The sequence below is a fragment of the Hyla sarda genome, chromosome 3 (genome assembly GCF_029499605.1).
Source record: "Hyla sarda isolate aHylSar1 chromosome 3, aHylSar1.hap1, whole genome shotgun sequence".
NCBI classification, from domain to species: domain Eukaryota; kingdom Metazoa; phylum Chordata; class Amphibia; order Anura; family Hylidae; genus Hyla; species Hyla sarda.
In genome coordinates this window covers 22,022,405-22,049,552 of record NC_079191.1, presented here as the reverse complement: position 1 = coordinate 22,049,552, position 27,148 = coordinate 22,022,405, and the positions used below count along the sequence as shown (strand labels likewise).

General features: G+C 39.4%; 36 non-coding genes across 36 annotated transcripts; all 36 read left to right on the top strand.

The window, feature by feature from the left end:
* Window positions 1-595: 595 nt before the first annotated feature.
* Window positions 596-681, top strand: TRNAR-UCU (transfer RNA arginine (anticodon UCU)). Its single transcript is given in 2 exon segments — window positions 596-632; window positions 646-681. It is a non-coding gene; the product is annotated as a tRNA-Arg (tRNA).
* Window positions 682-1,337: 656 nt separating this feature from the next.
* Window positions 1,338-1,423, top strand: TRNAR-UCU (transfer RNA arginine (anticodon UCU)). The gene is given in 2 exon segments: window positions 1,338-1,374; window positions 1,388-1,423. It is a non-coding gene; the product is annotated as a tRNA-Arg (tRNA).
* Window positions 1,424-1,920: 497 nt separating this feature from the next.
* TRNAR-UCU (transfer RNA arginine (anticodon UCU)) lies at window positions 1,921-2,006 on the top strand. The gene is given in 2 exon segments: window positions 1,921-1,957; window positions 1,971-2,006. It is a non-coding gene; the product is annotated as a tRNA-Arg (tRNA).
* Window positions 2,007-2,662: 656 nt separating this feature from the next.
* On the top strand, window positions 2,663-2,748 carry TRNAR-UCU (transfer RNA arginine (anticodon UCU)). Its single transcript is given in 2 exon segments — window positions 2,663-2,699; window positions 2,713-2,748. It is a non-coding gene; the product is annotated as a tRNA-Arg (tRNA).
* A 497-nt stretch (window positions 2,749-3,245) lies between these two features.
* Window positions 3,246-3,331, top strand: TRNAR-UCU (transfer RNA arginine (anticodon UCU)). The gene is given in 2 exon segments: window positions 3,246-3,282; window positions 3,296-3,331. It is a non-coding gene; the product is annotated as a tRNA-Arg (tRNA).
* A 657-nt stretch (window positions 3,332-3,988) lies between these two features.
* On the top strand, window positions 3,989-4,074 carry TRNAR-UCU (transfer RNA arginine (anticodon UCU)). The gene is given in 2 exon segments: window positions 3,989-4,025; window positions 4,039-4,074. It is a non-coding gene; the product is annotated as a tRNA-Arg (tRNA).
* Window positions 4,075-4,731: 657 nt separating this feature from the next.
* Window positions 4,732-4,817, top strand: TRNAR-UCU (transfer RNA arginine (anticodon UCU)). The gene is given in 2 exon segments: window positions 4,732-4,768; window positions 4,782-4,817. It is a non-coding gene; the product is annotated as a tRNA-Arg (tRNA).
* Window positions 4,818-5,473: 656 nt separating this feature from the next.
* TRNAR-UCU (transfer RNA arginine (anticodon UCU)) lies at window positions 5,474-5,559 on the top strand. The gene is given in 2 exon segments: window positions 5,474-5,510; window positions 5,524-5,559. It is a non-coding gene; the product is annotated as a tRNA-Arg (tRNA).
* Window positions 5,560-6,213: 654 nt separating this feature from the next.
* TRNAR-UCU (transfer RNA arginine (anticodon UCU)) lies at window positions 6,214-6,299 on the top strand. Its single transcript is given in 2 exon segments — window positions 6,214-6,250; window positions 6,264-6,299. It is a non-coding gene; the product is annotated as a tRNA-Arg (tRNA).
* Window positions 6,300-6,796: 497 nt separating this feature from the next.
* TRNAR-UCU (transfer RNA arginine (anticodon UCU)) lies at window positions 6,797-6,882 on the top strand. The gene is given in 2 exon segments: window positions 6,797-6,833; window positions 6,847-6,882. It is a non-coding gene; the product is annotated as a tRNA-Arg (tRNA).
* Window positions 6,883-7,539: 657 nt separating this feature from the next.
* Window positions 7,540-7,625, top strand: TRNAR-UCU (transfer RNA arginine (anticodon UCU)). The gene is given in 2 exon segments: window positions 7,540-7,576; window positions 7,590-7,625. It is a non-coding gene; the product is annotated as a tRNA-Arg (tRNA).
* Window positions 7,626-8,282: 657 nt separating this feature from the next.
* Window positions 8,283-8,368, top strand: TRNAR-UCU (transfer RNA arginine (anticodon UCU)). The gene is given in 2 exon segments: window positions 8,283-8,319; window positions 8,333-8,368. It is a non-coding gene; the product is annotated as a tRNA-Arg (tRNA).
* Window positions 8,369-9,023: 655 nt separating this feature from the next.
* Window positions 9,024-9,109, top strand: TRNAR-UCU (transfer RNA arginine (anticodon UCU)). The gene is given in 2 exon segments: window positions 9,024-9,060; window positions 9,074-9,109. It is a non-coding gene; the product is annotated as a tRNA-Arg (tRNA).
* Window positions 9,110-9,606: 497 nt separating this feature from the next.
* TRNAR-UCU (transfer RNA arginine (anticodon UCU)) lies at window positions 9,607-9,692 on the top strand. Its single transcript is given in 2 exon segments — window positions 9,607-9,643; window positions 9,657-9,692. It is a non-coding gene; the product is annotated as a tRNA-Arg (tRNA).
* A 657-nt stretch (window positions 9,693-10,349) lies between these two features.
* On the top strand, window positions 10,350-10,435 carry TRNAR-UCU (transfer RNA arginine (anticodon UCU)). The gene is given in 2 exon segments: window positions 10,350-10,386; window positions 10,400-10,435. It is a non-coding gene; the product is annotated as a tRNA-Arg (tRNA).
* Window positions 10,436-11,092: 657 nt separating this feature from the next.
* Window positions 11,093-11,178, top strand: TRNAR-UCU (transfer RNA arginine (anticodon UCU)). The gene is given in 2 exon segments: window positions 11,093-11,129; window positions 11,143-11,178. It is a non-coding gene; the product is annotated as a tRNA-Arg (tRNA).
* Window positions 11,179-11,519: 341 nt separating this feature from the next.
* On the top strand, window positions 11,520-11,605 carry TRNAR-UCU (transfer RNA arginine (anticodon UCU)). Its single transcript is given in 2 exon segments — window positions 11,520-11,556; window positions 11,570-11,605. It is a non-coding gene; the product is annotated as a tRNA-Arg (tRNA).
* Window positions 11,606-12,930: 1,325 nt separating this feature from the next.
* On the top strand, window positions 12,931-13,016 carry TRNAR-UCU (transfer RNA arginine (anticodon UCU)). The gene is given in 2 exon segments: window positions 12,931-12,967; window positions 12,981-13,016. It is a non-coding gene; the product is annotated as a tRNA-Arg (tRNA).
* A 656-nt stretch (window positions 13,017-13,672) lies between these two features.
* Window positions 13,673-13,758, top strand: TRNAR-UCU (transfer RNA arginine (anticodon UCU)). The gene is given in 2 exon segments: window positions 13,673-13,709; window positions 13,723-13,758. It is a non-coding gene; the product is annotated as a tRNA-Arg (tRNA).
* Window positions 13,759-14,412: 654 nt separating this feature from the next.
* TRNAR-UCU (transfer RNA arginine (anticodon UCU)) lies at window positions 14,413-14,498 on the top strand. The gene is given in 2 exon segments: window positions 14,413-14,449; window positions 14,463-14,498. It is a non-coding gene; the product is annotated as a tRNA-Arg (tRNA).
* Window positions 14,499-15,155: 657 nt separating this feature from the next.
* TRNAR-UCU (transfer RNA arginine (anticodon UCU)) lies at window positions 15,156-15,241 on the top strand. The gene is given in 2 exon segments: window positions 15,156-15,192; window positions 15,206-15,241. It is a non-coding gene; the product is annotated as a tRNA-Arg (tRNA).
* A 657-nt stretch (window positions 15,242-15,898) lies between these two features.
* TRNAR-UCU (transfer RNA arginine (anticodon UCU)) lies at window positions 15,899-15,984 on the top strand. Its single transcript is given in 2 exon segments — window positions 15,899-15,935; window positions 15,949-15,984. It is a non-coding gene; the product is annotated as a tRNA-Arg (tRNA).
* A 341-nt stretch (window positions 15,985-16,325) lies between these two features.
* TRNAR-UCU (transfer RNA arginine (anticodon UCU)) lies at window positions 16,326-16,411 on the top strand. Its single transcript is given in 2 exon segments — window positions 16,326-16,362; window positions 16,376-16,411. It is a non-coding gene; the product is annotated as a tRNA-Arg (tRNA).
* Window positions 16,412-17,736: 1,325 nt separating this feature from the next.
* Window positions 17,737-17,822, top strand: TRNAR-UCU (transfer RNA arginine (anticodon UCU)). Its single transcript is given in 2 exon segments — window positions 17,737-17,773; window positions 17,787-17,822. It is a non-coding gene; the product is annotated as a tRNA-Arg (tRNA).
* A 656-nt stretch (window positions 17,823-18,478) lies between these two features.
* Window positions 18,479-18,564, top strand: TRNAR-UCU (transfer RNA arginine (anticodon UCU)). Its single transcript is given in 2 exon segments — window positions 18,479-18,515; window positions 18,529-18,564. It is a non-coding gene; the product is annotated as a tRNA-Arg (tRNA).
* A 654-nt stretch (window positions 18,565-19,218) lies between these two features.
* Window positions 19,219-19,304, top strand: TRNAR-UCU (transfer RNA arginine (anticodon UCU)). Its single transcript is given in 2 exon segments — window positions 19,219-19,255; window positions 19,269-19,304. It is a non-coding gene; the product is annotated as a tRNA-Arg (tRNA).
* A 657-nt stretch (window positions 19,305-19,961) lies between these two features.
* On the top strand, window positions 19,962-20,047 carry TRNAR-UCU (transfer RNA arginine (anticodon UCU)). The gene is given in 2 exon segments: window positions 19,962-19,998; window positions 20,012-20,047. It is a non-coding gene; the product is annotated as a tRNA-Arg (tRNA).
* Window positions 20,048-20,704: 657 nt separating this feature from the next.
* On the top strand, window positions 20,705-20,790 carry TRNAR-UCU (transfer RNA arginine (anticodon UCU)). The gene is given in 2 exon segments: window positions 20,705-20,741; window positions 20,755-20,790. It is a non-coding gene; the product is annotated as a tRNA-Arg (tRNA).
* A 657-nt stretch (window positions 20,791-21,447) lies between these two features.
* Window positions 21,448-21,533, top strand: TRNAR-UCU (transfer RNA arginine (anticodon UCU)). The gene is given in 2 exon segments: window positions 21,448-21,484; window positions 21,498-21,533. It is a non-coding gene; the product is annotated as a tRNA-Arg (tRNA).
* Window positions 21,534-21,694: 161 nt separating this feature from the next.
* Window positions 21,695-21,780, top strand: TRNAR-UCU (transfer RNA arginine (anticodon UCU)). The gene is given in 2 exon segments: window positions 21,695-21,731; window positions 21,745-21,780. It is a non-coding gene; the product is annotated as a tRNA-Arg (tRNA).
* A 656-nt stretch (window positions 21,781-22,436) lies between these two features.
* Window positions 22,437-22,522, top strand: TRNAR-UCU (transfer RNA arginine (anticodon UCU)). The gene is given in 2 exon segments: window positions 22,437-22,473; window positions 22,487-22,522. It is a non-coding gene; the product is annotated as a tRNA-Arg (tRNA).
* Window positions 22,523-23,179: 657 nt separating this feature from the next.
* TRNAR-UCU (transfer RNA arginine (anticodon UCU)) lies at window positions 23,180-23,265 on the top strand. Its single transcript is given in 2 exon segments — window positions 23,180-23,216; window positions 23,230-23,265. It is a non-coding gene; the product is annotated as a tRNA-Arg (tRNA).
* A 656-nt stretch (window positions 23,266-23,921) lies between these two features.
* Window positions 23,922-24,007, top strand: TRNAR-UCU (transfer RNA arginine (anticodon UCU)). The gene is given in 2 exon segments: window positions 23,922-23,958; window positions 23,972-24,007. It is a non-coding gene; the product is annotated as a tRNA-Arg (tRNA).
* Window positions 24,008-24,348: 341 nt separating this feature from the next.
* TRNAR-UCU (transfer RNA arginine (anticodon UCU)) lies at window positions 24,349-24,434 on the top strand. Its single transcript is given in 2 exon segments — window positions 24,349-24,385; window positions 24,399-24,434. It is a non-coding gene; the product is annotated as a tRNA-Arg (tRNA).
* A 1,325-nt stretch (window positions 24,435-25,759) lies between these two features.
* On the top strand, window positions 25,760-25,845 carry TRNAR-UCU (transfer RNA arginine (anticodon UCU)). The gene is given in 2 exon segments: window positions 25,760-25,796; window positions 25,810-25,845. It is a non-coding gene; the product is annotated as a tRNA-Arg (tRNA).
* Window positions 25,846-26,501: 656 nt separating this feature from the next.
* On the top strand, window positions 26,502-26,587 carry TRNAR-UCU (transfer RNA arginine (anticodon UCU)). The gene is given in 2 exon segments: window positions 26,502-26,538; window positions 26,552-26,587. It is a non-coding gene; the product is annotated as a tRNA-Arg (tRNA).
* The last annotated feature ends 561 nt before the right edge of the window (window positions 26,588-27,148 follow it).

The following is a 27,148-nucleotide window of genomic DNA, read 5'->3' as shown; positions in this document are numbered from 1 at the left end:
GAAAAACTGATGAAGTAACAAAGGTTTGCTAATGCTGTCCTGTACAGTAGGATTGTCATTTCATTGGACTCCTGGCGAAGAGTAGTGATTCAAAGGTTTTGGGTTCGAGTTCCACCAGAGATTTTTTTTGTTTCAAATGTGACAGAAAATCATTTTCTATATGCTTGGCTTAAGGGTTAAGAGCACTGGTCTTCAGTTAAAACCTCACTAAGGCTTAATTGTTAGTATGGACTAGTAGAACAACCCAGTGTTGTTGATATTTCGGAAGACAATAAAATAAAAATAAAACAGACTTGGCAAAATCAGGCTTCAAAGTTAAGGCTACAGAGCACTGGTCTTGAGGTAAATCTTTCATAGGGCTCAAATACTAGAATGGACTAGTAGAACATCTTAGCGTTGTTGACCTTTCGGAGGACTTGAATTGTATCCAGTTAGAAAACGTACGGCTCTGTGTCCTTTTTTAAAGTTAAGGGTTCAAAGCACTGGTCTTGAGTTAAAACCTCAGTAAGGATTAAATATTAGTATGGACTAGAGGAAAAATCCAGTGTTGTCGACATTTCGAAAGACTTTTATTGCATCCAACATGAGAACGTGTGGCTCTGTGGCGCAATGGATAGCGCATTGGACTTCTAGTGAGAGGCAGTGTTTCAAAGGTTGTGGGTTCGAGTCCCACCAGAGTCGAGTTTTGTGTCATTAAGTCTTAAGCCACCTTAGAACAGGCAAAAAAGAATGAAATGGATAAGGAAAAACTGCTGAAGTAACAAAGGTTTGGTAATGTTGTCCTGTACAGTAGGATTGTCATTTCATTGGACTCCTGGCGAAGAGTAGTGATTCAAAGGTTGTGGGTTCGAGTCCCACCAGAGATTTTTTTGTTTCAAATGTGACAGAAAATCATTTTCTATATGCTTGGCTTAAGGGTTAAGAGCACTGGTCTTCAGTTAAAACCTCACTAAGGCTTAATTGTTAGTATGGACTAGTAGAACAACCCAGTGTTGTTGATATTTCGGAAGACAAGAAAATAAAACTAAAACAGACTTGGCAAAATCAGGCTACAAAGTTAAGGCTACAGAGCACTGGTCTTAAGGTAAAACATTCCTAGGGCTCAAATACTAGAATGGACTAGTTGAACATCTTAGCGTTGTTGACCTTTCAGAGGACTTGAATTGTATCCAGTTAGAAAACGTATGGCTCTGTGTCCTTTTTTAAAGTTAAGGGTTCAAAGCACTTGTCTTGAGTTAAAACCTCACTAAGGATTAAATATTAGTATGGACTAGAGGAAAAATCCAGTGTTGTCGACATTTCGAAAGACTTTTATTGCATCCAACATGAGAACGTGTGGCTCTGTGGCGCAATGAATAGCGCATTGGACTTCTAGTGAGAGGCAGTGATTCAAAGGTTGTGGGTTCGAGTCCCACCAGAGTCGAGTTTTGTGTCATTAAGTCTTAAGCCACCTTAGAACAGGCAAATAAGAATGAAATGGCTAAGGAAAAACTGCTGAAGTAACAAAGGTTTGGTAATGCTGTCCTGTACAGTAGGATTGTCATTTCATTGGACTCCTGGCGAAGAGTAGTGATTCAAATGTTGTGGGTTCGAGTCCCACCAGAGATTTTTTTTGTTTCAAATGTGACAGAAAATCATTTTCTATATGCTTGGCTTAAGGGTTAAGAGCACTGGTCTTCAGTTAAAACCTCACTAAGGCTTAATTGTTAAACATCTTAGCGTTGTTGACCTTTCAGAGGACTTGAATTGTATCCAGTTAGAAAACGTACGGCTCTGTGTCCTTTTTTAAAGTTAAGGGTTCAAAGCACTGGTCTTGAGTTAAAACCTCACTAAGGATTAAATATTAGTATGGACTAGAGGAAAAATCCAGTGTTGTCGACATTTCGAAAGACTTTTATTGCATCCAACATGAGAACGTGTGGCTCTGTGGCGCAATGGATAGCGCATTGGACTTCTAGTGAGAGGCAGTGTTTCAAAGGTTGTGGGTTCGAGTCCCACCAGAGTCGAGTTTTGTGTCATTAAGTCTTAAGCCACCTTAGAACAGGCAAAAAAGAATGAAATGGATAAGGAAAAACTGCTGAAGTAACAAAGGTTTGGTAATGTTGTCCTGTACAGTAGGATTGTCATTTCATTGGACTCCTGGCGAAGAGTAGTGATTCAAAGGTTGTGGGTTCGAGTCCCACCAGAGATTTTTTTGTTTCAAATGTGACAGAAAATCATTTTCTATATGCTTGGCTTAAGGGTTAAGAGCACTGGTCTTCAGTTAAAACCTCACTAAGGCTTAATTGTTAGTATGGACTAGTAGAACAACCCAGTGTTGTTGATATTTCGGAAGACAAGAAAATAAAACTAAAACAGACTTGGCAAAATCAGGCTACAAAGTTAAGGCTACAGAGCACTGGTCTTAAGGTAAAACATTCCTAGGGCTCAAATACTAGAATGGACTAGTTGAACATCTTAGCGTTGTTGACCTTTCAGAGGACTTGAATTGTATCCAGTTAGAAAACGTATGGCTCTGTGTCCTTTTTTAAAGTTAAGGGTTCAAAGCACTTGTCTTGAGTTAAAACCTCACTAAGGATTAAATATTAGTATGGACTAGAGGAAAAATCCAGTGTTGTCGACATTTCGAAAGACTTTTATTGCATCCAACATGAGAACGTGTGGCTCTGTGGCGCAATGAATAGCGCATTGGACTTCTAGTGAGAGGCAGTGATTCAAAGGTTGTGGGTTCGAGTCCCACCAGAGTCGAGTTTTGTGTCATTAAGTCTTAAGCCACCTTAGAACAGGCAAATAAGAATGAAATGGCTAAGGAAAAACTGCTGAAGTAACAAAGGTTTGGTAATGCTGTCCTGTACAGTAGGATTGTCATTTCATTGGACTCCTGGCGAAGAGTAGTGATTCAAATGTTGTGGGTTCGAGTCCCACCAGAGATTTTTTTTGTTTCAAATGTGACAGAAAATCATTTTCTATATGCTTGGCTTAAGGGTTAAGAGCACTGGTCTTCAGTTAAAACCTCACTAAGGCTTAATTGTTAAACATCTTAGCGTTGTTGACCTTTCAGAGGACTTGAATTGTATCCAGTTAGAAAACGTACGGCTCTGTGTCCTTTTTTAAAGTTAAGGGTTCAAAGCACTGGTCTTGAGTTAAAACCTCACTAAGGATTAAATATTAGTATGGACTAGAGGAAAAATCCAGTGTTGTCGACATTTCGAAAGACTTTTATTGCATCCAACATGAGAACGTGTGGCTCTGTGGCACAATGGATAGCGCATTGGACTTCTAGTGAGAGGCAGTGATTCAAAGGTTGTGGGTTCGAGTCCCACCAGAGTTGAGTTTTGTGTCATTAAGTCCTAAGCCACCTTAGAACAGGCAAAAAAGAATGAAATGGCTAAGGAAAAATTGATGAAGTAACAAAGGTCTGCTGATGCTGTCCTTTACAGTAGGATCGTCATTTCATTGGACTCCTGGCGAAGAGTAGTGATTCAAAGGTTGTGGGTTTGAGTTCCACCAGAGATTTTTTTTGTTTCAAATGTGACAGAAAATCATTTTCTATATGCTTGGCTTAAGGGTTAAGAGCACTGGTCTTCAGTTAAAACCTCACTAAGGCTTAATTGTTAGTATGGACTAGTAGAACAACCCAGTGTTGTTGATATTTCGGAAGACAAGAAAATAAAAATAAAACAGACTTGGCAAAATCAGGCTACAAAGTTAAGGCTACAGAGCACTGGTCTTGAGGTAAAACTTTCCTAGGGCTCAAATACTAGAATGGACTAGTTGAACATCTTAGCGTTGTTGACCTTTCAGAGGACTTGAATTGTATCCAGTTAGAAAACGTATGGCTCTGTGTCCTTTTTTAAAGTTAAGGGTTCAAAGCACTGGTCTTGAGTTAAAACCTCAGTAAGGATTAAATATTAGTATGGATTAGAGGAAAAATCCAGTGTTGTCGACATTTCGAAAGACTTTTATTGCATCCAACATGAGAACGTGTGGCTCTGTGGCGCAATGGATAGCGCATTGGACTTCTAGTGAGAGGAAGTGATTCAAAGGTTGTGGGTTCGAGTCCCACCAGAGTCGTGTTTTGTGTCGTTAAGTCCTAGGCCTCCTTAGAACAGGCAAAAAATAATGAAATGGCTATGGAAAAACTGATGAAGTAACAAAGGTTTGCTAATGCTGTCCTGTACAGTAGGATTGTCATTTCATTGGACTCCTGGCGAAGAGTAGTGATTCAAAGGTTTTGGGTTCGAGTTCCACCAGAGATTTTTTTTGTTTCAAATGTGACAGAAAATCATTTTCTATATGCTTGGCTTAAGGGTTAAGAGCACTGGTCTTCAGTTAAAACCTCACTAAGGCTTAATTGTTAGTATGGACTAGTAGAACAACCCAGTGTTGTTGATATTTCGGAAGACAAGAAAATAAAACTAAAACAGACTTGGCAAAATCAGGCTACAAAGTTAAGGCTACAGAGCACTGGTCTTGAGGTAAAACTTTCCTAGGGCTCAAATACTAGAATGGACTAGTTGAACATCTTAGCGTTGTTGACCTTTCAGAGGACTTGAATTGTATCCAGTTAGAAAACGTATGGCTCTGTGTCCTTTTTTAAAGTTAAGAGTTCAAAGCACTGGTCTTGAGTTAAAACCTCACTAAGGATTAAATATTAGTATGGACTAGAGGAAAAATCCAGTGTTGTCGACATTTCGAAAGACTTTTATTGCATCCAACATGAGAACGTGTGGCTCTGTGGCGCAATGGATAGCGCATTGGACTTCTAGTGAGAGGCAGTGATTCAAAGGTTGTGGGTTCGAGTCCCACCAGAGTCGAGTTTTGTGTCATTAAGTCTTAAGCCACCTTAGAACAGGCAAAAAAGAATGAAATGGCTAAGGAAAAACTGCTGAAGTAACAAAGGTTTGGTAATGCTGTCCTGTACAGTAGGATTGTCATTTCATTGGACTCCTGGCGAAGAGTAGTGATTCAAAGGTTGTGGGTTCGAGTCCCACCAGAGATTTTTTTGTTTCAAATGTGACAGAAAATCATTTTCTATATGCTTGGCTTAAGGGTTAAGAGCACTGGTCTTCAGTTAAAACCTCACTAAGGCTTAATTGTTAGTATGGACTAGTAGAACAACCCAGTGTTGTTGATATTTCGGAAGACAAGAAAATAAAACTAAAACAGACTTGGCAAAATCAGGCTACAAAGTTAAGGCTACAGAGCACTGGTCTTGAGGTAAAACTTTCCTAGGGCTCAAATACTAGAATGGACTAGTTGAACATCTTAGCGTTGTTGACCTTTCAGAGGACTTGAATTGTATCCAGTTAGAAAACGTATGGCTCTGTGTCCTTTTTTAAAGTTAAGGGTTCAAAGCACTTGTCTTGAGTTAAAACCTCACTAAGGATTAAATATTAGTATGGACTAGAGGAAAACTCCAGTGTTGTCGACATTTCGAAAGACTTTTATTGCATCCAACATGAGAACGTGTGGCTCTGTGGCGCAATGGATAGCGCATTGGACTTCTAGTGAGAGGCAGTGATTCAAAGGTTGTGGGTTCGAGTCCCACCAGAGTCGTGTTTTGTGTCGTTAAGTCCTAGGCCTCCTTAGAACAGGTAAAAAATAATGAAATGGCTAAGGAAAAACTGATGAAGTAACAAAGGTTTGCAAATGCTGTCCTGTACAGTAGGATTGTCATTTCATTGGACTCCTGGCGAAGAGTAGTGATTCAAAGGTTGTGGGTTAGAGTCCCACCAGAGATTTTTTTTTTCAAATGTAAAGAAAATCATTTTCTGTATGCTTTGCTTAAGGGTTAAGAGCACTGGTCTTCAGTTAAAACCTCACTAAGGCTTAATTATTAGTATGGACTAGTAGAACAACCCAGTGTTGTTGATATTTCGGAAGACAAGAAAATAAAAATAAAAAAGACTTGGCAAAATCAGGCTACAAAGTTAAGGCTACAGAGCACTGGTCTTGAGGTAAAACTTTCCTAGGACTCAAATACTAAAATGGACTAGTTGAACATCTTAGCGTTGTTGACCTTTCAGAGGACTTGAATTGTATCCAGTTAGAAAACGTATGGCTCTGTGTCTTTTTTTAACGTTAAGGGTTCAAAGCACTGGTCTTGAGTTAAAACCTCACTAAGGATTAAATATAAGTATGGACTAGAGGAAAAATCCAGTGTTGTCGACATTTCGAAAGACTTTTATTGCATCCAACATGAGAACGTGTGGCTCTGTGGCGCAATGGATAGCGCATTGGACTTCTAGTGAGAGGCAGTGATTCAAAGGTTGTGGGTTCGAGTCCCACCAGAGTCGAGTTTTGTGTCATTAAGTCTTAAGCCACCTTAGAACAGGCAAATAAGAATGAAATGGCTAAGGAAAAACTGCTGAAGTAACAAAGGTTTGGTAATGCTGTCCTGTACAGTAGGATTGTCATTTCATTGGACTCCTGGCGAAGAGTAGTGATTCAAAGGTTGTGGGTTCGAGTCCCACCAGAGATTTTTTTTGTTTCAAATGTGACAGAAAATCATTTTCTATATGCTTGGCTTAAGGGTTAAGAGCACTGGTCTTCAGTTAAAACCTCACTAAGGCTTAATTGTTAAACATCTTAGCGTTGTTGACCTTTCAGAGGACTTGAATTGTATCCAGTTAGAAAACGTACGGCTCTGTGTCCTTTTTTAAAGTTAAGGGTTCAAAGCACTGGTCTTGAGTTAAAACCTCACTAAGGATTAAATATTAGTATGGACTAGAGGAAAAATCCAGTGTTGTCGACATTTCGAAAGACTTTTATTGCATCCAACATGAGAACGTGTGGCTCTGTGGCGCAATGGATAGCGCATTGGACTTCTAGTGAGAGGCAGTGATTCAAAGGTTGTGGGTTCGAGTCCCACCAGAGTCGTGTTTTGTGTCGTTAAGTCCTAGGCCTCCTTAGAACAGGCAAAAAATAATGAAATGGCTAAGGAAAAACTGATGAAGTAACAAAGGTTTGCTAATGCTGTCCTGTACAGTAGGATTGTCAATTCATTGGACTCCTGGCGAAGAGTAGTGATTCAAAGGTTTTGGGTTCGAGTTCCACCAGAGATTTTTTTTGTTTCAAATGTGACAGAAAATCATTTTCTATATGCTTGGCTTAAGGGTTAAGAGCACTGGTCTTCAGTTAAAACCTCACTAAGGCTTAATTGTTAGTATGGACTAGTAGAACAACCCAGTGTTGTTGATATTTCGGAAGACAAGAAAATAAAACTAAAACAGACTTGGCAAAATCAGGCTACAAAGTTAAGGCTACAGAGCACTGGTCTTGAGGTAAAACTTTCCTAGGGCTCAAATACTAGAATGGACTAGTTGAACATCTTAGCGTTGTTGACCTTTCAGAGGACTTGAATTGTATCCAGTTAGAAAACGTATGGCTCTGTGTCCTTTTTTAAAGTTAAGGGTTCAAAGCACTGGTCTTGAGTTAAAACCTCAGTAAGGATTAAATATTAGTATGGACTAGAGGAAAAATCCAGTGTTGTCGACATTTCGAAAGACTTTTATTGCATCCAACATGAGAACGTGTGGCTCTGTGGCGCAATGGATAGCGCATTGGACTTCTAGTGAGAGGCAGTGATTCAAAGGTTGTGGGTTCGAGTCCCACCAGAGTCGTGTTTTGTGTCGTTAAGTCCTAGGCCTCCTTAGAACAGGCAAAAAATAATGAAATGGCTAAGGAAAAACTGATGAAGTAACAAAGGTTTGCTAATGCTGTCCTGTACAGTAGGATTGTCAATTCATTGGACTCCTGGCGAAGAGTAGTGATTCAAAGGTTTTGGGTTCGAGTTCCACCAGAGATTTTTTTTGTTTCAAATGTGACAGAAAATCATTTTCTATATGCTTGGCTTAAGGGTTAAGAGCACTGGTCTTCAGTTAAAACCTCACTAAGGCTTAATTGTTAGTATGGACTAGTAGAACAACCCAGTGTTGTTGATATTTCGGAAGACAAGAAAATAAAACTAAAACAGACTTGGCAAAATCAGGCTACAAAGTTAAGGCTACAGAGCACTGGTCTTGAGGTAAAACTTTCCTAGGGCTCAAATACTAGAATGGACTAGTTGAACATCTTAGCGTTGTTGACCTTTCAGAGGACTTGAATTGTATCCAGTTAGAAAACGTATGGCTCTGTGTCCTTTTTTAAAGTTAAGGGTTCAAAGCACTGGTCTTGAGTTAAAACCTCACTAAGGATTAAATATTAGTATGGACTAGAGGAAAAATCCAGTGTTGTCGACATTTCGAAAGACTTTTATTGCATCCAACATGAGAAAGTGTGGCTCTGTGGCGCAATGGATAGCGCACTGGACTTCTAGTGAGAGGCAGTGATTCAAAGGTTGTGGGTTCGAGTCCCACCAGAGTCGTGTTTTGTGTCGTTAAGTCCTAGGCCTCCTTAGAACAGGTAAAAAATTAATGAAATGGCTAAGGAAAAACTGATGAAGTAACAAAGGTTTGCAAATGCTGTCCTGTACAGTAGGATTGTCATTTCATTGGACTCCTGGCGAAGAGTAGTGATTCAAAGGTTGTGGGTTAGAGTCCCACCAGAGATTTTTTTTTTCAAATGTAAAGAAAATCATTTTCTGTATGCTTTGCTTAAGGGTTAAGAGCACTGGTCTTCAGTTAAAACCTCACTAAGGCTTAATTATTAGTATGGACTAGTAGAACAACCCAGTGTTGTTGATATTTCGGAAGACAAGAAAATAAAAATAAAAAAGACTTGGCAAAATCAGGCTACAAAGTTAAGGCTACAGAGCACTGGTCTTGAGGTAAAACTTTCCTAGGACTCAAATACTAAAATGGACTAGTTGAACATCTTAGCGTTGTTGACCTTTCAGAGGACTTGAATTGTATCCAGTTAGAAAACGTATGGCTCGGTGTCTTTTTTTAACGTTAAGGGTTCAAAGCACTGGTCTTGAGTTAAAACCTCACTAAGGATTAAATATAAGTATGGACTAGAGGAAAAATCCAGTGTTGTCGACATTTCGAAAGACTTTTATTGCATCCAACATAAGAACGTGTGGCTCTGTGGCGCAATGGATAGCGCATTGGACTTCTAGTGAGAGGCAGTGATTCAAAGGTTGTGGGTTCGAGTCCCACCAGAGTCGAGTTTTGTGTCATTAAGTCTTAAGCCACCTTAGAACAGGCAAATAAGAATGAAATGGCTAAGGAAAAACTGCTGAAGTAACAAAGGTTTGGTAATGCTGTCCTGTACAGTAGGATTGTCATTTCATTGGACTCCTGGCGAAGAGTAGTGATTCAAAGGTTGTGGGTTCGAGTCCCACCAGAGATTTTTTTTGTTTCAAATGTGACAGAAAATCATTTTCTATATGCTTGGCTTAAGGGTTAAGAGCACTGGTCTTCAGTTAAAACCTCACTAAGGCTTAATTGTTAAACATCTTAGCGTTGTTGACCTTTCAGAGGACTTGAATTGTATCCAGTTAGAAAACGTACGGCTCTGTGTCCTTTTTTAAAGTTAAGGGTTCAAAGCACTGGTCTTGAGTTAAAACCTCACTAAGGATTAAATATTAGTATGGACTAGAGGAAAAATCCAGTGTTGTCGACATTTCGAAAGACTTTTATTGCATCCAACATGAGAACGTGTGGCTCTGTGGCGCAATGGATAGCGCATTGGACTTCTAGTGAGAGGCAGTGATTCAAAGGTTGTGGGTTCGAGTCCCACCAGAGTTGAGTTTTGTGTCATTAAGTCTTAAGCCACCTTAGAACAGGCAAAAAAGAATGAAATGGCTAAGGAAATATTGATGAAGTAACAAAGGTCTGCTGATGCTGTCCTTTACAGTAGGATCGTCATTTCATTGGACTCCTGGCGAAGAGTAGTGATTCAAAGGTTGTGGGTTTGAGTTCCACCAGAGATTTTTTTTGTTTCAAATGTGACAGAAAATCATTTTCTATATGCTTGGCTTAAGGGTTAAGAGCACTGGTCTTCAGTTAAAACCTCACTAAGGCTTAATTGTTAGTATGGACTAGTAGAACAACCCAGTGTTGTTGATATTTGGGAAGACAAGAAAATAAAACTAAAACAGACTTGGCAAAATCAGGCTACAAAGTTAAGGCTACAGAGCACTGGTCTTGAGGTAAAACTTTCCTAGGGCTCAAATACTAGAATGGACTAGTTGAACATCTTAGCGTTGTTGACCTTTCATAGGACTTGAATTGTATCCAGTTAGAAAACGTACGGCTCTGTGTCCTTTTTTAAAGTTAAGGGTTCAAAGCACTGGTCTTGAGTTAAAACCTCAGTAAGGATTAAATATTAGTATGGACTAGAGGAAAAATCCAGTGTTGTCGACATTTCGAAAGACTTTTATTGCATCCAACATGAGAACGTGTGGCTCTGTGGCGCAATGGATAGCGCATTGGACTTCTAGTGAGAGGCAGTGATTCAAAGGTTGTGGGTTCAAGTCCCACCAGAGTCGTGTTTTGTGTCGTTAAGTCCTAGGCCTCCTTAGAACAGGCAAAAAATAATGAAATGGCTAAGGAAAAACTGATGAAGTAACAAAGGTTTGCTAATGCTGTCCTGTACAGTAGGATTGTCATTTCATTGGACTCCTGGCGAAGAGTAGTGATTCAAAGGTTTTGGGTTCGAGTTCCACCAGAGATTTTTTTTGTTTCAAATGTGACAGAAAATCATTTTCTATATGCTTGGCTTAAGGGTTAAGAGCACCGGTCTTCAGTTAAAACCTCACTAAGGCTTAATTGTTAGTATGGACTAGTAGAACAACCCAGTGTTGTTGATATTTGGGAAGACAAGAAAATAAAACTAAAACAGACTTGGCAAAATCAGGCTACAAAGTTAAGGCTACAGAGCACTGGTCTTGAGGTAAAACTTTCCTAGGACTCAAATACTAAAATGGACTAGTTGAACATCTTAGCGTTGTTGACCTTTCAGAGGACTTGAATTGTATCCAGTTAGAAAACGTATGGCTCTGTGTCTTTTTTTAACGTTAAGGGTTCAAAGCACTGGTCTTGAGTTAAAACCTCACTAAGGATTAAATATAAGTATGGACTAGAGGAAAAATCCAGTGTTTTCGACATTTCGAAAGACTTTTATTGCATCCAACATGAGAACGTGTGGCTCTGTGGCGCAATGGATAGCGCATTGGACTTCTAGTGAGAGGCAGTGATTCAAAGGTTGTGGGTTCGAGTCCCACCAGAGTCGTGTTTTGTGTCGTTAAGTCCTAGGCCTCCTTAGAACAGGTAAAAAATAATGAAATGGCTAAGGAAAAACTGATGAAGTAACAAAGGTTTGCAAATGCTGTCCTGTACAGTAGGATTGTCATTTCATTGGACTCCTGGCGAAGAGTAGTGATTCAAAGGTTGTGGGTTAGAGTCCCACCAGAGATTTTTTTTTTCAAATGTAAAGAAAATCATTTTCTGTATGCTTTGCTTAAGGGTTAAGAGCACTGGTCTTCAGTTAAAACCTCACTAAGGCTTAATTATTAGTATGGACTAGTAGAACAACCCAGTGTTGTTGATATTTCATCCAACATGAGAACGTGTGGCTCTGTGGCGCAATGGATAGCGCATTGGACTTCTAGTGAGAGGCAGTGATTCAAAGGTTGTGGGTTCGAGTCCCACCAGAGTCGAGTTTTGTGTCATTAAGTCTTAAGCCACCTTAGAACAGGCAAATAAGAATGAAATGGCTAAGGAAAAACTGCTGAAGTAACAAAGGTTTGGTAATGCTGTCCTGTACAGTAGGATTGTCATTTCATTGGACTCCTGGCGAAGAGTAGTGATTCAAAGGTTGTGGGTTCGAGTCCCACCAGAGATTTTTTTTGTTTCAAATGTGACAGAAAATCATTTTCTATATGCTTGGCTTAAGGGTTAAGAGCACTGGTCTTCAGTTAAAACCTCACTAAGGCTTAATTGTTAAACATCTTAGCGTTGTTGACCTTTCAGAGGACTTGAATTGTATCCAGTTAGAAAACGTACAACGAACAGGCAAAAAAAAATGAAATGGCTAAGGAAAAACTGATGAAGTAACAAAGGTTTGCTAATGCTGTCCTGTACAGTAGGATTGTCATTTCATTGGACTCCTGGCGAAGAGTAGTGATTCAAAGGTTTTGGGTTCGAGTTCCACCAGAGATTTTTTTTGTTTCAAATGTGACAGAAAATCATTTTCTATATGCTTGGCTTAAGGGTTAAGAGCACTGGTCTTCAGTTAAAACCTCACTAAGGCTTAATTGTTAGTATGGACTAGTAGAACAACCCAGTGTTGTTGATATTTCGGAAGACAAGAAAATAAAACTAAAACAGACTTGGCAAAATCAGGCTACAAAGTTAAGGCTACAGAGCACTGGTCTTGAGGTAAAACTTTCCTAGGGCTCAAATACTAGAATGGACTAGTAGAACATCTTAGCGTTGTTGACCTTTCGGAGGACTTGAATTGTATCCAGTTAGAAAATGTACGGCTCTGTGTCCTTTTTTAAAGTTAAGGGTTCAAAGCACTGGTCTTGAGTTAAAACCTCAGTAAGGATTAAATATTAGTATGGACTAGAGCACTGGTCTTCAGTTAAAACCTCACTAAGGCTTAATTGTTAGTATGGACTAGTAGAACAACCCAGTGTTGTTGATATTTCGGAAGACAAGAAAATAAAAATAAAACAGACTTGGCAAAATCAGGCTACAAAGTTAAGGCTACAGAGCACTGGTCTTGAGGTAAAACTTTCCTAGGGCTCAAATACTAGAATGGACTAGTTGAACATCTTAGCGTTGTTGACCTTTCAGAGGACTTGAATTGTATCCAGTTAGAAAACGTATGGCTCTGTGTCCTTTTTTAAAGTTAAGGGTTCAAAGCACTGGTCTTGAGTTAAAACCTCAGTAAGGATTAAATATTAGTATGGATTAGAGGAAAAATCCAGTGTTGTCGACATTTCGAAAGACTTTTATTGCATCCAACATGAGAACGTGTGGCTCTGTGGCGCAATGGATAGCGCATTGGACTTCTAGTGAGAGGCAGTGATTCAAAGGTTGTGGGTTCGAGTCCCACCAGAGTCGAGTTTTGTGTCATTAAGTCTTAAGCCACCTTAGAACAGGCAAAAAAGAATGAAATGGCTAAGGAAAAACTGCTGAAGTAACAAAGGTTTGGTAATGCTGTCCTGTACAGTAGGATTGTCATTTCATTGGACTCCTGGCGAAGAGTAGTGATTCAAAGGTTGTGGGTTCGAGTCCCACCAGAGATTTTTTTGTTTCAAATGTGACAGAAAATCATTTTCTATATGCTTGGCTTAAGGGTTAAGAGCACTGGTCTTCAGTTAAAACCTCACTAAGGCTTAATTGTTAGTATGGACTAGTAGAACAACCCAGTGTTGTTGATATTTCGGAAGACAAGAAAATAAAACTAAAACAGACTTGGCAAAATCAGGCTACAAAGTTAAGGCTACAGAGCACTGGTCTTGAGGTAAAACTTTCCTAGGGCTCAAATACTAGAATGGACTAGTTGAACATCTTAGCGTTGTTGACCTTTCAGAGGACTTGAATTGTATCCAGTTAGAAAACGTATGGCTCTGTGTCCTTTTTTAAAGTTAAGGGTTCAAAGCACTTGTCTTGAGTTAAAACCTCACTAAGGATTAAATATTAGTATGGACTAGAGGAAAACTCCAGTGTTGTCGACATTTCGAAAGACTTTTATTGCATCCAACATGAGAACGTGTGGCTGTGTGGCGCAATGGATAGCGCATTGGACTTCTAGTGAGAGGCAGTGATTCAAAGGTTGTGGGTTCGAGTCCCACCAGAGTCGTGTTTTGTGTCGTTAAGTCCTAGGCCTCCTTAGAACAGGTAAAAAATAATGAAATGGCTAAGGAAAAACTGATGAAGTAACAAAGGTTTGCAAATGCTGTCCTGTACAGTAGGATTGTCATTTCATTGGACTCCTGGCGAAGAGTAGTGATTCAAAGTTTGTGGGTTAGAGTCCCACCAGAGATTTTTTTTTTCAAATGTAAAGAAAATCATTTTCTGTATGCTTTGCTTAAGGGTTAAGAGCACTGGTCTTCAGTTAAAACCTCACTAAGGCTTAATTATTAGTATGGACTAGTAGAACAACCCAGTGTTGTTGATATTTCGGAAGACAAGAAAATAAAAATAAAAAAGACTTGGCAAAATCAGGCTACAAAGTTAAGGCTACAGAGCACTGGTCTTGAGGTAAAACTTTCCTAGGACTCAAATACTAAAATGGACTAGTTGAACATCTTAGCGTTGTTGACCTTTCAGAGGACTTGAATTGTATCCAGTTAGAAAACGTATGGCTCTGTGTCTTTTTTTAACGTTAAGGGTTCAAAGCACTGGTCTTGAGTTAAAACCTCACTAAGGATTAAATATAAGTATGGACTAGAGGAAAAATCCAGTGTTGTCGACATTTCGAAAGACTTTTATTGCATCCAACATGAGAACGTGTGGCTCTGTGGCGCAATGGATAGCGCATTGGACTTCTAGTGAGAGGCAGTGATTCAAAGGTTGTGGGTTCGAGTCCCACCAGAGTCGAGTTTTGTGTCATTAAGTCTTAAGCCACCTTAGAACAGGCAAATAAGAATGAAATGGCTAAGGAAAAACTGCTGAAGTAACAAAGGTTTGGTAATGCTGTCCTGTACAGTAGGATTGTCATTTCATTGGACTCCTGGCGAAGAGTAGTGATTCAAAGGTTGTGGGTTCGAGTCCCACCAGAGATTTTTTTTGTTTCAAATGTGACAGAAAATCATTTTCTATATGCTTGGCTTAAGGGTTAAGAGCACTGGTCTTCAGTTAAAACCTCACTAAGGCTTAATTGTTAGTATGGACTAGTAGAACAACCCAGTGTTGTTGATATTTCGGAAGACAAGAAAATAAAACTAAAACAGACTTGGCAAAATCAGGCTACAAAGTTAAGGCTACAGAGCACTGGTCTTGAGGTAAAACTTTCCTAGGGCTCAAATACTAGAATGGACTAGTTGAACATCTTAGCGTTGTTGACCTTTCAGAGGACTTGAATTGTATCCAGTTAGAAAACGTATGGCTCTGTGTCCTTTTTTAAAGTTAAGGGTTCAAAGCACTGGTCTTGAGTTAAAACCTCAGTAAGGATTAAATATTAGTATGGACTAGAGGAAAAATCCAGTGTTGTCGACATTTCGAAAGACTTTTATTGCATCCAACATGAGAACGTGTGGCTCTGTGGCGCAATGGATAGCGCATTGGACTTCTAGTGAGAGGCAGTGATTCAAAGGTTGTGGGTTCGAGTCCCACCAGAGTCGTGTTTTGTGTCGTTAAGTCCTAGGCCTCCTTAGAACAGGCAAAAAATAATGAAATGGCTAAGGAAAAACTGATGAAGTAACAAAGGTTTGCTAATGCTGTCCTGTACAGTAGGATTGTCAATTCATTGGACTCCTGGCGAAGAGTAGTGATTCAAAGGTTTTGGGTTCGAGTTCCACCAGAGATTTTTTTTGTTTCAAATGTGACAGAAAATCATTTTCTATATGCTTGGCTTAAGGGTTAAGAGCACCGGTCTTCAGTTAAAACCTCACTAAGGCTTAATTGTTAGTATGGACTAGTAGAACAACCCAGTGTTGTTGATATTTGGGAAGACAAGAAAATAAAACTAAAACAGACTTGGCAAAATCAGGCTACAAAGTTAAGGCTACAGAGCACTGGTCTTGAGGTAAAACTTTCCTAGGACTCAAATACTAAAATGGACTAGTTGAACATCTTAGCGTTGTTGACCTTTCAGAGGACTTGAATTGTATCCAGTTAGAAAACGTATGGCTCTGTGTCTTTTTTTAACGTTAAGGGTTCAAAGCACTGGTCTTGAGTTAAAACCTCACTAAGGATTAAATATAAGTATGGACTAGAGGAAAAATCCAGTGTTTTCGACATTTCGAAAGACTTTTATTGCATCCAACATGAGAACGTGTGGCTCTGTGGCGCAATGGATAGCGCATTGGACTTCTAGTGAGAGGCAGTGATTCAAAGGTTGTGGGTTCGAGTCCCACCAGAGTCGTGTTTTGTGTCGTTAAGTCCTAGGCCTCCTTAGAACAGGTAAAAAATAATGAAATGGCTAAGGAAAAACTGATGAAGTAACAAAGGTTTGCAAATGCTGTCCTGTACAGTAGGATTGTCATTTCATTGGACTCCTGGCGAAGAGTAGTGATTCAAAGGTTGTGGGTTAGAGTCCCACCAGAGATTTTTTTTTTCAAATGTAAAGAAAATCATTTTCTGTATGCTTTGCTTAAGGGTTAAGAGCACTGGTCTTCAGTTAAAACCTCACTAAGGCTTAATTATTAGTATGGACTAGTAGAACAACCCAGTGTTGTTGATATTTCATCCAACATGAGAACGTGTGGCTCTGTGGCGCAATGGATAGCGCATTGGACTTCTAGTGAGAGGCAGTGATTCAAAGGTTGTGGGTTCGAGTCCCACCAGAGTCGAGTTTTGTGTCATTAAGTCTTAAGCCACCTTAGAACAGGCAAATAAGAATGAAATGGCTAAGGAAAAACTGCTGAAGTAACAAAGGTTTGGTAATGCTGTCCTGTACAGTAGGATTGTCATTTCATTGGACTCCTGGCGAAGAGTAGTGATTCAAAGGTTGTGGGTTCGAGTCCCACCAGAGATTTTTTTTGTTTCAAATGTGACAGAAAATCATTTTCTATATGCTTGGCTTAAGGGTTAAGAGCACTGGTCTTCAGTTAAAACCTCACTAAGGCTTAATTGTTAAACATCTTAGCGTTGTTGACCTTTCAGAGGACTTGAATTGTATCCAGTTAGAAAACGTACAACGAACAGGCAAAAAAAAATGAAATGGCTAAGGAAAAACTGATGAAGTAACAAAGGTTTGCTAATGCTGTCCTGTACAGTAGGATTGTCATTTCATTGGACTCCTGGCGAAGAGTAGTGATTCAAAGGTTTTGGGTTCGAGTTCCACCAGAGATTTTTTTTGTTTCAAATGTGACAGAAAATCATTTTCTATATGCTTGGCTTAAGGGTTAAGAGCACTGGTCTTCAGTTAAAACCTCACTAAGGCTTAATTGTTAGTATGGACTAGTAGAACAACCCAGTGTTGTTGATATTTCGGAAGACAAGAAAATAAAACTAAAACAGACTTGGCAAAATCAGGCTACAAAGTTAAGGCTACAGAGCACTGGTCTTGAGGTAAAACTTTCCTAGGGCTCAAATACTAGAATGGACTAGTAGAACATCTTAGCGTTGTTGACCTTTCGGAGGACTTGAATTGTATCCAGTTAGAAAATGTACGGCTCTGTGTCCTTTTTTAAAGTTAAGGGTTCAAAGCACTGGTCTTGAGTTAAAACCTCAGTAAGGATTAAATATTAGTATGGACTAGAGCACTGGTCTTCAGTTAAAACCTCACTAAGGCTTAATTGTTAGTATGGACTAGTAGAACAACCCAGTGTTGTTGATATTTCGGAAGACAAGAAAATAAAAATAAAACAGACTTGGCAAAATCAGGCTACAAAGTTAAGGCTACAGAGCACTGGTCTTGAGGTAAAACTTTCCTAGGGCTCAAATACTAGAATGGACTAGTTGAACATCTTAGCGTTGTTGACCTTTCAGAGGACTTGAATTGTATCCAGTTAGAAAACGTATGGCTCTGTGTCCTTTTTTAAAGTTAAGGGTTCAAAGCACTGGTCTTGAGTTAAAACCTCAGTAAGGATTAAATATTAGTATGGATTAGAGGAAAAATCCAGTGTTGTCGACATTTCGAAAGACTTTTATTGCATCCAACATGAGAACGTGTGGCTCTGTGGCGCAATGGATAGCGCATTGGACTTCTAGTGAGAGGCAGTGATTCAAAGGTTGTGGGTTCGAGTCCCACCAGAGTCGAGTTTTGTGTCATTAAGTCTTAAGCCACCTTAGAACAGGCAAAAAAGAATGAAATGGCTAAGGAAAAACTGCTGAAGTAACAAAGGTTTGGTAATGCTGTCCTGTACAGTAGGATTGTCATTTCATTGGACTCCTGGCGAAGAGTAGTGATTCAAAGGTTGTGGGTTCGAGTCCCACCAGAGATTTTTTTGTTTCAAATGTGACAGAAAATCATTTTCTATATGCTTGGCTTAAGGGTTAAGAGCACTGGTCTTCAGTTAAAACCTCACTAAGGCTTAATTGTTAGTATGGACTAGTAGAACAACCCAGTGTTGTTGATATTTCGGAAGACAAGAAAATAAAACTAAAACAGACTTGGCAAAATCAGGCTACAAAGTTAAGGCTACAGAGCACTGGTCTTGAGGTAAAACTTTCCTAGGGCTCAAATACTAGAATGGACTAGTTGAACATCTTAGCGTTGTTGACCTTTCAGAGGACTTGAATTGTATCCAGTTAGAAAACGTATGGCTCTGTGTCCTTTTTTAAAGTTAAGGGTTCAAAGCACTTGTCTTGAGTTAAAACCTCACTAAGGATTAAATATTAGTATGGACTAGAGGAAAACTCCAGTGTTGTCGACATTTCGAAAGACTTTTATTGCATCCAACATGAGAACGTGTGGCTGTGTGGCGCAATGGATAGCGCATTGGACTTCTAGTGAGAGGCAGTGATTCAAAGGTTGTGGGTTCGAGTCCCACCAGAGTCGTGTTTTGTGTCGTTAAGTCCTAGGCCTCCTTAGAACAGGTAAAAAATAATGAAATGGCTAAGGAAAAACTGATGAAGTAACAAAGGTTTGCAAATGCTGTCCTGTACAGTAGGATTGTCATTTCATTGGACTCCTGGCGAAGAGTAGTGATTCAAAGTTTGTGGGTTAGAGTCCCACCAGAGATTTTTTTTTTCAAATGTAAAGAAAATCATTTTCTGTATGCTTTGCTTAAGGGTTAAGAGCACTGGTCTTCAGTTAAAACCTCACTAAGGCTTAATTATTAGTATGGACTAGTAGAACAACCCAGTGTTGTTGATATTTCGGAAGACAAGAAAATAAAAATAAAAAAGACTTGGCAAAATCAGGCTACAAAGTTAAGGCTACAGAGCACTGGTCTTGAGGTAAAACTTTCCTAGGACTCAAATACTAAAATGGACTAGTTGAACATCTTAGCGTTGTTGACCTTTCAGAGGACTTGAATTGTATCCAGTTAGAAAACGTATGGCTCTGTGTCTTTTTTTAACGTTAAGGGTTCAAAGCACTGGTCTTGAGTTAAAACCTCACTAAGGATTAAATATAAGTATGGACTAGAGGAAAAATCCAGTGTTGTCGACATTTCGAAAGACTTTTATTGCATCCAACATGAGAACGTGTGGCTCTGTGGCGCAATGGATAGCGCATTGGACTTCTAGTGAGAGGCAGTGATTCAAAGGTTGTGGGTTCGAGTCCCACCAGAGTCGAGTTTTGTGTCATTAAGTCTTAAGCCACCTTAGAACAGGCAAATAAGAATGAAATGGCTAAGGAAAAACTGCTGAAGTAACAAAGGTTTGGTAATGCTGTCCTGTACAGTAGGATTGTCATTTCATTGGACTCCTGGCGAAGAGTAGTGATTCAAAGGTTGTGGGTTCGAGTCCCACCAGAGATTTTTTTTGTTTCAAATGTGACAGAAAATCATTTTCTATATGCTTGGCTTAAGGGTTAAGAGCACTGGTCTTCAGTTAAAACCTCACTAAGGCTTAATTGTTAGTATGGACTAGTAGAACAACCCAGTGTTGTTGATATTTCGGAAGACAAGAAAATAAAACTAAAACAGACTTGGCAAAATCAGGCTACAAAGTTAAGGCTACAGAGCACTGGTCTTGAGGTAAAACTTTCCTAGGGCTCAAATACTAGAATGGACTAGTTGAACATCTTAGCGTTGTTGACCTTTCAGAGGACTTGAATTGTATCCAGTTAGAAAACGTATGGCTCTGTGTCCTTTTTTAAAGTTAAGGGTTCAAAGCACTGGTCTTGAGTTAAAACCTCAGTAAGGATTAAATATTAGTATGGACTAGAGGAAAAATCCAGTGTTGTCGACATTTCGAAAGACTTTTATTGCATCCAACATGAGAACGTGTGGCTCTGTGGCGCAATGGATAGCGCATTGGACTTCTAGTGAGAGGCAGTGATTCAAAGGTTGTGGGTTCGAGTCCCACCAGAGTCGTGTTTTGTGTCGTTAAGTCCTAGGCCTCCTTAGAACAGGCAAAAAATAATGAAATGGCTAAGGAAAAACTGATGAAGTAACAAAGGTTTGCTAATGCTGTCCTGTACAGTAGGATTGTCAATTCATTGGACTCCTGGCGAAGAGTAGTGATTCAAAGGTTTTGGGTTCGAGTTCCACCAGAGATTTTTTTTGTTTCAAATGTGACAGAAAATCATTTTCTATATGCTTGGCTTAAGGGTTAAGAGCACTGGTCTTCAGTTAAAACCTCACTAAGGCTTAATTGTTAGTATGGACTAGTAGAACAACCCAGTGTTGTTGATATTTGGGAAGACAAGAAAATAAAACTAAAACAGACTTGGCAAAATCAGGCTACAAAGTTAAGGCTACAGAGCACTGGTCTTGAGGTAAAACTTTCCTAGGGCTCAAATACTAGAATGGACTAGTTGAACATCTTAGCGTTGTTGACCTTTCATAGGACTTGAATTGTATCCAGTTAGAAAACGTACGGCTCTGTGTCCTTTTTTAAAGTTAAGGGTTCAAAGCACTGGTCTTGAGTTAAAACCTCAGTAAGGATTAAATATTAGTATGGACTAGAGGAAAAATCCAGTGTTGTCGACATTTCGAAAGACTTTTATTGCATCCAACATGAGAACGTGTGGCTCTGTGGCGCAATGGATAGCGCATTGGACTTCTAGTGAGAGGCAGTGATTCAAAGGTTGTGGGTTCAAGTCCCACCAGAGTCGTGTTTTGTGTCGTTAAGTCCTAGGCCTCCTTAGAACAGGCAAAAAATAATGAAATGGCTAAGGAAAAACTGATGAAGTAACAAAGGTTTGCTAATGCTGTCCTGTACAGTAGGATTGTCATTTCATTGGACTCCTGGCGAAGAGTAGTGATTCAAAGGTTTTGGGTTCGAGTTCCACCAGAGATTTTTTTTGTTTCAAATGTGACAGAAAATCATTTTCTATATGCTTGGCTTAAGGGTTAAGAGCACCGGTCTTCAGTTAAAACCTCACTAAGGCTTAATTGTTAGTATGGACTAGTAGAACAACCCAGTGTTGTTGATATTTCGGAAGACAAGAAAATAAAACTAAAACAGACTTGGCAAAATCAGGCTACAAAGTTAAGGCTACAGAGCACTGGTCTTGAGGTAAAACTTTCCTAGGACTCAAATACTAAAATGGACTAGTTGAACATCTTAGCGTTGTTGACCTTTCAGAGGACTTGAATTGTATCCAGTTAGAAAACGTATGGCTCTGTGTCTTTTTTTAACGTTAAGGGTTCAAAGCACTGGTCTTGAGTTAAAACCTCACTAAGGATTAAATATAAGTATGGACTAGAGGAAAAATCCAGTGTTGTCGACATTTCGAAAGACTTTTATTGCATCCAACATGAGAACGTGTGGCTCTGTGGCGCAATGGATAGCGCATTGGACTTCTAGTGAGAGGCAGTGATTCAAAGGTTGTGGGTTCGAGTCCCACCAGAGTCGAGTTTTGTGTCATTTTGTGTCCTTTTTTAAAGTTAAGGGTTCAAAGCACTGGTCTTGAGTTAAAACCTCAGTAAGGATTAAATATTAGTATGGACTAGAGGAAAAATCCAGTGTTGTCGACATTTCGAAAGACTTTTATTGCATCCAACATGAGAACGTGTGGCTCTGTGGCGCAATGGATAGCGCATTGGACTTCTAGTGAGAGGCAGTGATTCAAAGGTTGTGGGTTCGAGTCCCACCAGAGTCGAGTTTTGTGTCATTAAGTCTTAAGCCACCTTAGAACAGGCAAAAAAGAATGAAATGGATAAGGAAAAACTGCTGAAGTAACAAAGGTTTGGTAATGCTGTCCTGTACAGTAGGATTGTCATTTCATTGGACTCCTGGCGAAGAGTAGTGATTCAAAGGTTGTGGGTTCGAGTCCCACCAGAGATTTTTTTGTTTCAAATGTGACTGAAAATCATTTTCTATATGCTTGGCTTAAGGGTTAAGAGCACTGGTCTTCAGTTAAAACCTCACTAAGGCTTAATTGTTAGTATGGACTAGTAGAACAACCCAGTGTTGTTGATATTTCGGAAGACAAGAAAATAAAAATAAAACAGACTTGGCAAAATCAGGCTACAAAGTTAAGGCTACAGAGCACTGGTCTTGAGGTAAAACTTTCCTAGGGCTCAAATACTAGAATGGACTAGTTGAACATCTTAGCGTTGTTGACCTTTCAGAGGACTTGAATTGTATCCAGTTAGAAAACGTATGGCTCTGTGTCCTTTTTTAAAGTTAAGGGTTCAAAGCACTGGTCTTGAGTTAAAACCTCAGTAAGGATTAAATATTAGTATGGATTAGAGGAAAAATCCAGTGTTGTCGACATTTCGAAAGACTTTTATTGCATCCAACATGAGAACGTGTGGCTCTGTGGCGCAATGGATAGCGCATTGGACTTCTAGTGAGAGGAAGTGATTCAAAGGTTGTGGGTTCGAGTCCCACCAGAGTCGTGTTTTGTGTCGTTAAGTCCTAGGCCTCCTTAGAACAGGCAAAAAATAATGAAATGGCTATGGAAAAACTGATGAAGTAACAAAGGTTTGCTAATGCTGTCCTGTACAGTAGGATTGTCATTTCATTGGACTCCTGGCGAAGAGTAGTGATTCAAAGGTTTTGGGTTCGAGTTCCACCAGAGATTTTTTTTGTTTCAAATGTGACAGAAAATCATTTTCTATATGCTTGGCTTAAGGGTTAAGAGCACTGGTCTTCAGTTAAAACCTCACTAAGGCTTAATTGTTAGTATGGACTAGTAGAACAACCCAGTGTTGTTGATATTTCGGAAGACAAGAAAATAAAACTAAAACAGACTTGGCAAAATCAGGCTACAAAGTTAAGGCTACAGAGCACTGGTCTTGAGGTAAAACTTTCCTAGGGCTCAAATACTAGAATGGACTAGTTGAACATCTTAGCGTTGTTGACCTTTCAGAGGACTTGAATTGTATCCAGTTAGAAAACGTATGGCTCTGTGTCCTTTTTTAAAGTTAAGAGTTCAAAGCACTGGTCTTGAGTTAAAACCTCACTAAGGATTAAATATTAGTATGGACTAGAGGAAAAATCCAGTGTTGTCGACATTTCGAAAGACTTTTATTGCATCCAACATGAGAACGTGTGGTTCTGTGGCGCAATGGATAGCGCATTGGACTTCTAGTGAGAGGCAGTGATTCAAAGGTTGTGGGTTCGAGTCCCACCAGAGTCGAGTTTTGTGTCATTAAGTCTTAAGCCACCTTAGAACAGGCAAAAAAGAATGAAATGGCTAAGGAAAAACTGCTGAAGTAACAAAGGTTTGGTAATGCTGTCCTGTACAGTAGGATTGTCATTTCATTGGACTCCTGGCGAAGAGTAGTGATTCAAAGGTTGTGGGTTCGAGTCCCACCAGAGATTTTTTTGTTTCAAATGTGACAGAAAATCATTTTCTATATGTTTGGCTTAAGGGTTAAGAGCACTGGTCTTCAGTTAAAACCTCACTAAGGCTTAATTGTTAGTATGGACTAGTAGAACAACCCAGTGTTGTTGATATTTCGGAAGACAAGAAAATAAAACTAAAACAGACTTGGCAAAATCAGGCTACAAAGTTAAGGCTACAGAGCACTGGTCTTGAGGTAAAACTTTCCTAGGGCTCAAATACTAGAATGGACTAGTTGAACATCTTAGCGTTGTTGACCTTTCAGAGGACTTGAATTGTATCCAGTTAGAAAACGTATGGCTCTGTGTCCTTTTTTAAAGTTAAGGGTTCAAAGCACTTGTCTTGAGTTAAAACCTCACTAAGGATTAAATATTAGTATGGACTAGAGGAAAACTCCAGTGTTGTCGACATTTCGAAAGACTTTTATTGCATCCAACATGAGAACGTGTGGCTCTGTGGCGCAATGGATAGCGCATTGGACTTCTAGTGAGAGGCAGTGATTCAAAGGTTGTGGGTTCGAGTCCCACCAGAGTCGTGTTTTGTGTCGTTAAGTCCTAGGCCTCCTTAGAACAGGTAAAAAATAATGAAATGGCTAAGGAAAAACTGATGAAGTAACAAAGGTTTGCAAATGCTGTCCTGTACAGTAGGATTGTCATTTCATTGGACTCCTGGCGAAGAGTAGTGATTCAAAGGTTGTGGGTTAGAGTCCCACCAGAGATTTTTTTTTTCAAATGTAAAGAAAATCATTTTCTGTATGCTTTGCTTAAGGGTTAAGAGCACTGGTCTTCAGTTAAAACCTCACTAAGGCTTAATTATTAGTATGGACTAGTAGAACAACCCAGTGTTGTTGATATTTCATCCAACATGAGAACGTGTGGCTCTGTGGCGCAATGGATAGCGCATTGGACTTCTAGTGAGAGGCAGTGATTCAAAGGTTGTGGGTTCGAGTCCCACCAGAGTCGAGTTTTGTGTCATTAAGTCTTAAGCCACCTTAGAACAGGCAAATAAGAATGAAATGGCTAAGGAAAAACTGCTGAAGTAACAAAGGTTTGGTAATGCTGTCCTGTACAGTAGGATTGTCATTTCATTGGACTCCTGGCGAAGAGTAGTGATTCAAAGGTTGTGGGTTCGAGTCCCACCAGAGATTTTTTTTGTTTCAAATGTGACAGAAAATCATTTTCTATATGCTTGGCTTAAGGGTTAAGAGCACTGGTCTTCAGTTAAAACCTCACTAAGGCTTAATTGTTAAACATCTTAGCGTTGTTGACCTTTCAGAGGACTTGAATTGTATCCAGTTAGAAAACGTACAACGAACAGGCAAAAAAAAATGAAATGGCTAAGGAAAAACTGATGAAGTAACAAAGGTTTGCTAATGCTGTCCTGTACAGTAGGATTGTCATTTCATTGGACTCCTGGCGAAGAGTAGTGATTCAAAGGTTTTGGGTTCGAGTTCCACCAGAGATTTTTTTTGTTTCAAATGTGACAGAAAATCATTTTCTATATGCTTGGCTTAAGGGTTAAGAGCACTGGTCTTCAGTTAAAACCTCACTAAGGCTTAATTGTTAGTATGGACTAGTAGAACAACCCAGTGTTGTTGATATTTCGGAAGACAAGAAAATAAAACTAAAACAGACTTGGCAAAATCAGGCTACAAAGTTAAGGCTACAGAGCACTGGTCTTGAGGTAAAACTTTCCTAGGGCTCAAATACTAGAATGGACTAGTAGAACATCTTAGCGTTGTTGACCTTTCGGAGGACTTGAATTGTATCCAGTTAGAAAATGTACGGCTCTGTGTCCTTTTTTAAAGTTAAGGGTTCAAAGCACTGGTCTTGAGTTAAAACCTCAGTAAGGATTAAATATTAGTATGGACTAGAGCACTGGTCTTCAGTTAAAACCTCACTAAGGCTTAATTGTTAGTATGGACTAGTAGAACAACCCAGTGTTGTTGATATTTCGGAAGACAAGAAAATAAAAATAAAACAGACTTGGCAAAATCAGGCTACAAAGTTAAGGCTACAGAGCACTGGTCTTGAGGTAAAACTTTCCTAGGGCTCAAATACTAGAATGGACTAGTTGAACATCTTAGCGTTGTTGACCTTTCAGAGGACTTGAATTGTATCCAGTTAGAAAACGTATGGCTCTGTGTCCTTTTTTAAAGTTAAGGGTTCAAAGCACTGGTCTTGAGTTAAAACCTCAGTAAGGATTAAATATTAGTATGGATTAGAGGAAAAATCCAGTGTTGTCGACATTTCGAAAGACTTTTATTGCATCCAACATGAGAACGTGTGGCTCTGTGGCGCAATGGATAGCGCATTGGACTTCTAGTGAGAGGCAGTGATTCAAAGGTTGTGGGTTCGAGTCCCACCAGAGTCGAGTTTTGTGTCATTAAGTCTTAAGCCACATTAGAACAGGCAAAAAAGAATGAAATGGCTAAGGAAAAACTGCTGAAGTAACAAAGGTTTGGTAATGCTGTCCTGTACAGTAGGATTGTCATTTCATTGGACTCCTGGCGAAGAGTAGTGATTCAAAGGTTGTGGGTTCGAGTCCCACCAGAGATTTTTTTGTTTCAAATGTGACAGAAAATCATTTTCTATATGCTTGGCTTAAGGGTTAAGAGCACTGGTCTTCAGTTAAAACCTCACTAAGGCTTAATTGTTAGTATGGACTAGTAGAACAACCCAGTGTTGTTGATATTTCGGAAGACAAGAAAATAAAACTAAAACAGACTTGGCAAAATCAGGCTACAAAGTTAAGGCTACAGAGCACTGGTCTTGAGGTAAAACTTTCCTAGGGCTCAAATACTAGAATGGACTAGTTGAACATCTTAGCGTTGTTGACCTTTCAGAGGACTTGAATTGTATCCAGTTAGAAAACGTATGGCTCTGTGTCCTTTTTTAAAGTTAAGGGTTCAAAGCACTTGTCTTGAGTTAAAACCTCACTAAGGATTAAATATTAGTATGGACTAGAGGAAAACTCCAGTGTTGTCGACATTTCGAAAGACTTTTATTGCATCCAACATGAGAACGTGTGGCTCTGTGGCGCAATGGATAGCGCATTGGACTTCTAGTGAGAGGCAGTGATTCAAAGGTTGTGGGTTCGAGTCCCACCAGAGTCGAGTTTTGTGTCATTAAGTCTTAAGCCACCTTAGAACAGGCAAAAAAGAATGAAATGGCTAAGGAAAAATTGAAGAAGTAACAAAGGTCTGCTGATGCTGTCCTTTACAGTAGGATCGTCATTTCATTGGACTCCTGGCGAAGAGTAGTGATTCAAAGGTTGTGGGTTTGAGTTCCACCAGAGATTTTTTTTGTTTCAAATGTGACAGAAAATCATTTTCTATATGCTTGGCTTAAGGGTTAAGAGCACTGGTCTTCAGTTAAAACCTCACTAAGGCTTAATTGTTAGTATGGACTAGTAGAACAACCCAGTGTTGTTGATATTTGGGAAGACAAGAAAATAAAACTAAAACAGACTTGGCAAAATCAGGCTAAAAAATTAATGCTATAGAGCACTGGTCTTGAGGTAAAACTTTCCTAGGGCTCAAATACTAGAATGGACTAGTTGAACATCTTAGCGTTGTTGACCTTTCAGAGGACTTGAATTGTATCCAGTTAGAAAACGTATGGCTCTGTGTCCTTTTTTTAAAGTTAAGGGTTCAAAGCACTGGTCTTGAGTTAAA